The sequence below is a fragment of the Chlorocebus sabaeus genome, chromosome 7 (assembly GCF_047675955.1).
Source record: "Chlorocebus sabaeus isolate Y175 chromosome 7, mChlSab1.0.hap1, whole genome shotgun sequence".
NCBI classification, from domain to species: Eukaryota; Metazoa; Chordata; class Mammalia; order Primates; family Cercopithecidae; genus Chlorocebus; species Chlorocebus sabaeus.
In genome coordinates, this window is record NC_132910.1 from 129,238,312 (window position 1) to 129,245,918 (window position 7,607).

Genomic DNA, 7,607 nt, shown 5'->3' on the forward strand with positions numbered 1-7,607 from the left:
TGTCTATAAGACTCTGTGACCATCACAACCAGAGCATTTACCTCACAGGACAATACTAATTCACCTCAATATCCACACTACTACCCTTTTCTGTCTTCAGGAAAATAACAGGTTCAATTCTCTGCACAGCCAGAGCTTGGCAGTACAAAGTCTGCTTTGGAAAGAAATAGTTTAAGGACAAAATAATTGAAGAAAGGAAGAAAACATTTTGGGGAATAGTTATTGAAAGTGTTAGATGATAGGGACAGAAAGTAAGGCAGATAATGGAGAATTCCTAGATAAGTGGGCGCTAACTTAAGACATGGTATCAACGTTCTGGTAGGAAACTCTGGAATTGAGCAGCTGGTCATATTTTGCTGCTTTTTGAGACCAGGGACAAAGAATTAACCTTCATTTAATGTTGTGGAGATTCTAAAACTTTTATGAGCACAATACCTCAGGTTGAGAAGAGGGATCGTAACAGTCAGAGAAATGGCAACCCCAGAATCGAATGCTGAATATTCACCACTTGAATATGTTTTCTAGGAGAATACAATAAGCAGTCTCTTCATAAAGCACTATGATCTGCACTGGAGGCAAAGATGCTATTATCTGTGAAAAGTGTTTTGGTGCCTTCTCTCTGCAAGTTAAACTTGAAGTTGGTGATGCTCTGTAGGATTCGGCTCCTAATATTGCTTGTACAGTGACAGAAGCCAGGTGGCAGCACTTGATTGGCACTGACATAGTGGATGCAATTATCTTAATGTGAAGCGAAGTCAAAGTATACTGAGAGTTCATTAGTCTATTGAAATATATGGCAATGGCTAATAAATAGATCTTGAGTGTCGTGTTCTGAAGGACAAGAAAGATAACTGACTAGAATTTTGCTCTATTTGCATACTGTAAAAAAATGATTACTTCAAACAGAAGATTGAGCTCAGTCTCCACTAAGACTGGTCACAGATCCTCACACATTTTTTCATGCCTAGGACAATCACAGACACAGAGCTCGCTGATTCAAAGGAGACTGAAATTATTATGAAAGGATTATAAAATGTCATCTCCACATAGATGGTTAACATTGTTCCATTCCTTATCCAAAAGACCTGTGTCCATATGCCAGTTCTCTGGAGAAAGAGGAGTAACCAGATCTTTTTGAGCAATGTGAGATACAGGGCTGACACTTGCTAATGATACCAGGAATCTCCAGTTGTGAACTGGGTTTCCCTGTACTTTTAGGTTAATTGACCTTACATACACTAAGGAGCTAGGGCTGATACTGCACGATGGAGGAAGGGTAGAAAAACCATCTAAGACCTTAGAGGATTCTAAGAGGAATGTGAAGTTGAAGCAACCATGGCCTAGCAAATAAGTGCTCTGACATTACCAGGATTTCTGAAAATTTCCCAGGCAAGACAAAGGAAAATGTTGGCCCAGGTGAAGAAAATCTATAGCAGGTGGTGATGGTGGGAGATGATCCATATTAATTACTCTTTCACTGAGTACAGAAACAGAAGCTATAGCTTGGTTAGGCAATCTTGTTGGGGGACTGCAAGTGGCTATTTTTGAAAGGTTACACATAGGTATTTCCCGCATTGGAAATAGGTAAGAACATCTGGATATTATTAGAGGATACAAGTGTATCAGAGAGGCATAAGTCATAGGGTGTATCTCACAGTGTTTGTACTTCCCTCACTCAAATGCTTGATCTTGGCTACCTGTGGGGTTGTAATACATGCTACTTGGAGAGCCTTGACCACCATGGATGTAGTCTCACCTCTTAACACATAACTCCTAGGGCAGTAGTTGAGGTTATCGTAGTTCTATTCACCTGCTCCAGTGGAAAGTGCAGCAGCTCCAGTGCCCAGGACCAATCACACCGGAGCCATGGAGAAATGTGTCCCACAGTGCATGTCTGGAGGAGTTGAGTTGCTCAGTTAGGAACTGCAGGGAGGTAACAGCTTTTGACTGAACTTTAACCAATAGCAGACACGAGTGAGAAAGGAGCCGGGTGATTAATGCCTTAGCTAATTTTCCCCCAACAGACTTCTCTGAGCCAAACTTGTTCCATGGGTATCCTCTGGAAACATTATATATGACCAAGCAAATTGCTTTTCTTCCTCGTGTGAAGCACAAGACCGCAGTCCTAGGCTATACACAAAAGTGTCTGCATTCCTTTCTTCCCTGGACTATTAACCCATACATGTTATAACAGAACTAGAGTTAAGAAATAAGAATGTTTTCGTTTTAAGTGACTTAACGCATGCAAAGGTTTAAGAACAATGCCCAGTCCCTATAAATAATATGCAAGTAACCACAATAAAGAGATAAAAAATGAGCTTAATCAGCATCTACCAAAATTCGAGTTATTTTATTAAATGTAAAAAAGGTAAGCTCCTAGGTAATGGATGCATAATAAAGTGCACTTACATATTATTGAAAATTCAGTTCATATATGTTCTGATGTTCTGGTGTATAGATTATAACTAAAATACCCACAAAACAATGAAAGATTAGATAAGACCTGATCTTCAGAGAGAGAATACAATACTCATTCTTTCTTTTGACACTTGTTCATTTATCTACTGTAATAGTAAGCAGACAAAAATTAATAATAAGCCTTAAATATACAGTATAAAATATATCACATTACTAAAGTCATCATAGATAACATGGAAGGTAAAATTTTGGCTCAATATCTATTTATTGTTATAACATTGGCCTAAAACTGCATAGTAAATATTATTTAAGTGATTCAAAAAGTATTCCAACCTGTATACATTATGTTAGTCATAACAGTAAATATTATGATGTATAATTACATTTTGAAATTAGCAAATATGTTTAAAGAATGCATAAAAGAGAAGCAGACATAGATTAGGCTTCTTCAGAATTAAAAAAAAATAGTAATTCTACAGTTGAAATAGAGAAGTCAAGCTGAATATTTGAATGGGAATTCTTGCATTGATGAATGCTGTCACGGTTGTAAGAGTTTCAGTGAAATAAACCTTTGAAGTTGAGAATGGGTCTGCTTTTGCAACCTTAGACATGTTTCCTAGAAATAGATGTTTGGACAAATGTAGAAGCTGATAGTAAATGAAAGATATAAAAGTAGCCAAAGGAAAAGTTAAACAATTTAGAAAATTGTACATATGACATTTATACTAGGAAAGAAATATCCTTATACCAAATTGGTCATCCTCATACCAAAATGGTCTCCATCAATGAAATAGAGATTTGAAGTAAATTTTTAAATAAAGTATAAAATATTATTGATTTGCTTTTTATTCTTTCTGTCTAATGCATTTTCAATATGCTTATTTGCAAATATAAAATAATTAAAAGAAAAATTTAAAAAATCATTTCTCTCTTTTTTTTTTTTTTTTTTTTTTTGAGACAGAGTTTTGCTCTTATCACCCAGGTTGGAGTGCAGTGGTGCCATCTTGGCTCACTGCAACCTTTGCTTTCCAGGTTCAAGTGATTCTCCAGCCTCAGCCTCCCAAGTAGCTGGGATTACAGGTATCTGCCACCACACCTGACTGATTTTTGTATTTTTAGTAGAAATGGAGTTTCACCATGTTGGTCAGGGTGGTCTTGAACTCCTGACCTCAGGTGATCCTCCTGCCTCAGCCTCCCAAAGTGCTCGGATTACAGGTGTGAGCCACTGCACCCTGCCCCATTCTATCATATCTGAATAAATGCTTTTACCATGCGAGTATTTTCATCTTCTATTCAACTAAATTCTTTTCATTGCATTACATCTTTAATTATATAATCTTTTTTTCACTAGTGAATGTATGGCAAATATTTTCCTATTAAAAATAACCTTTGAAAACAATTTAAACAGTTGTACATTACTCTATCATATGTTTAAGGCATAATATACTTAATAGTTTACTGCTTATAAAAGTGATTACTCTATGTTGGTTTTGATCTGTGTTACCCCAAGTAAATTCTTACTATATTTCCCACCATTCTTTTCCTGCAGCATTCTGGGGTTGCATTAACCACAAGAAAAATGTACATGAGATTGTTCAACAGAAGTTAAGCTCTGAAGGTTGGAGAAGAGGTCAGGTGCTGCTGCAGTTTGCACATATCTTCAATAATCTGCTTCTTTACCTTCTTAGGGTATGAATCAGAGTGGGGAGTGGGTCCTCCAGGCCCACAGCTACTTCTTCTCTCACTAAATGTTCTCCTGTAACCTCTACACATCTTGAACCAGGTACACGTATTGCCCCATGGTGAAATGGTCAAGCAGGTGACTGTAGATTTGAGTTGGATGAGATTATATCACTGCCAAGGTTGTCCTCGAGGGTTCCAGTATATACTGAGATGCCCATCATTTCATATCCAGTTTTTCTTCTTAATTGCACATCCTGATGACACATAGTGCTTCTAGATACACCACTGGATGCAGAGACAACAGCCATGCATGGTGTGGTTGCCAGCTCCTGCATGGCGCAAGGTCAAATCCTCATAATGAAGCCCTGATGCCATGTGACTTGGGTCTTGTGCCCTGATAACACTGATATACTTTTTGTCTCCAGAAAAAGAAATCTTTGTTTCTATCAACAATGATGTCACAACAATAATGATGTCTATAGGATTCATTTCTTACAATAAAACGAGAGTGCCAAAGTTAAGAAATCTTAATAATTTTGAACAGATCATAATTTGTCAAACAATATCAAATACGACTATCAATGTTTGAAATATTATAATTCCCAGAGTCACTGAATCTCTATCAGAGTCTCACTGAATATTATAGTTTTATTTTGCTTAAAAATAATTTTTTTTTTTTTGAGATGGAGTCTTGCTCTGTTGTCCAGGCTGGAGTGCAGTGGCGTGATCGCCGCTCACTGCAAGCTCTGCCTCCCGGGTTCACAACATTCTCCTGCCTCAGCCTCCCAAGAAGCTAGGACTACAGGCGCCCGCCACCATGCCCGGCTAATTTTTTTTTTTTTTTTGTATTTTTAGTAGAGATGGGGTTTCACTATGTTAGCCAGGATGGTCTCGATCTCCTGACCCCGTGATCCGCCCGCCTCGGTCTCCCAAAGTGCTGGAACTACAGGTGTGAGCCACCGCGCCTGGCCAAAAATAATTTTTTAAAATTTAAACCAATATATCATTTTAATTAATTTAATTTGAAACATAATGATAAATTTTAAAAAATGTTTCTACTACAAATTGCTTTTAAAATGTCTTTATTCTCTAAAATTTTAAATCTTCTACGACAATGTTGTAAAGAGGCACAACTGACATGGATAAATAGAAGAATTTTTTTAAAAAATTTGAGCATACTTTATATAATATGTATATTAAATTAGACAAGGCAAATCAACTAGCAAGTGATAGATTATTTTAAAGTATTAAGCATCCATAATAATAATAATGACTTATTAACTTACCAATTATATACTACAATTGACTTTAGATGAACTAGAAAATTGAAGAAAATAAATAAACTCTTTCAAATAGTATATTAAGATTTTGCTTTCAACTAACAAACTCTTTTAATGTTTTCCATTGAAAATATTTTTCATCAGTGGCCTTTTATCGATAGCATGTTTAGAACAATTATTTTCTTCTTTACTGCTACTTTTATAGGCCCCATTTTGTTGCATAACTGCTTTTTACAGTCAACCTTGAAATATTTGAGAATTTCCCTAGTTTACAGTTTCTAGGCTGTCTGTGTATCTAGAGATTTTGGTCACCTCGGTGTCATTTACCATTCCAAAAATTTTCAGCCAGAGTGATGATTAATATCTAAACACTTTTAGACAAATATTTGGTTAGCATGCAAACATTCATCACATTTCATGGTTCTCAAATGAAAGTTCATGAATGTATTTTTGCTATTCATGAAGTGTGTTTGAGAATATTTGTTTTCATTTCATCCTTGCTATTCTAAAATCATAATCACATTTGAAATAATCTAGATGACTACATTAAAACAGTGTATTACTACATGATTTCAGAGCCTACATTTTCATCTATCACTATATTCCATAAAAATCTATTTTTTAATTGATGTTTCTTATTCGCTGTAGTAATTGCAGTTGAAAAGGATTTCCGTAGATTCAGGCTGTGATTATTTAAGGAATTTAATACACTGACATTTCTATTTGTTATCAGGAAAATAACAATCTAGCAATTTATCATTTTAATTTTAATGGATTTATGGGAAAATAGAGTAGGCTTAATTTGTAAATAATATTTTAATTAAATGTAGAATTAAATGTAGCAATCTAATATCATCAAACACTGCATAAGAAAAGTTTTATAAGTTTTAGCATTGTAGAAATAATTTTCAATATTATAGTTATTTCTTGAGTATATTTTATGTTCTCCCTGTCATTAGCAATGCTTTATTAATTTAGAGAAGAGTTTTTAAATAAGCAGTATTTTGTTATTACTTTTGCATTTGGAGACATTCCACTAAGTTAATTGTTTAATCAAATTAATAGTCTAGTGCTTAAAAATAAATTTCTCATATAAAAGAAAAAGTGCTTATAATGATAATAATTAAATTGATGATTCTTTATGCTCAAAAGCAAAAGTTCAATTTGACAAATAAAACAAAACATAGAAAAAATATACAATTTTAGTATTAAACACAACATTGGTAATATTTTTTCAAAAACTAAACAATGTAACTTACATTGACATAATAATCATAATAGTAGTACTTATTTTTACTAATTTTGTATTTTTAAAATAGTTTGCAGGTTTTTAAAAAAATTTAAAATGTACATTAGCAAAAAGCATAAAGGAATCTAATGTACATTTATGTGTAATGTAGAAAAAACATTGGAATGCTAGCCACTAATTATAAATGTCTGTTCTGATTTTTGAAAATGTTTTTTCTAAATTATTCAAATATGAAAATCTAATTATATGCTGCAGAACTAAGCTCCACCCTTCTCTTATAAGAGTCTCATATTTCTGACCCTAGGTCCTCTCAAAGTGAAAAGTATATATTTCCCTAGACATCGTTTTATAATTTCCAGCATTTTTTGTAGCAGTTTATAAAATATTACAATATTTACAGTATATCAGTTCCAATTCTATTCCTCGTCCTTATTTGCTACTGAATTCATATTTAGGAATTTAAGGGTACTTATTTACATGTCAATATACATACTAGCAGTCACTTTTTTAAATATCTTGATTATACAGTCACTGACAGATGTTTAATTTTCATTGAAGAAATCCTAAAATATTGAATTAGTTTTGTTCACTAGAGATAAAAAGCATTTCCTTATATAACATTAAAAAGGTTTTGTACATTCACAATTAATATTGACAGTAAAGTAGTTTAAGTTTTCCAAAAGTAGTTCCAGTGAAACAGGCAGTTTTGGAAGTGAGTAATAATGATGATAATAGACACCTTTTATGACTCAGCTGAGTTATATGCAGTGAGAGATTTTATGAAATTTAGTAGAACAGGGCACTTAGTAAGACATTGTCTTGTCATCTAATCATATAGAGCATAGAGGAAATTTCCACCGAACTATAAAAAATGCTAAATTTATGTGCATTTTCCTGATAGCATCCTTGCAAGAATTAAGCACATATGCCCCTTCTGCCCTATTAAAAATATTTTCTATGTCAACTTTTTCCTTTCC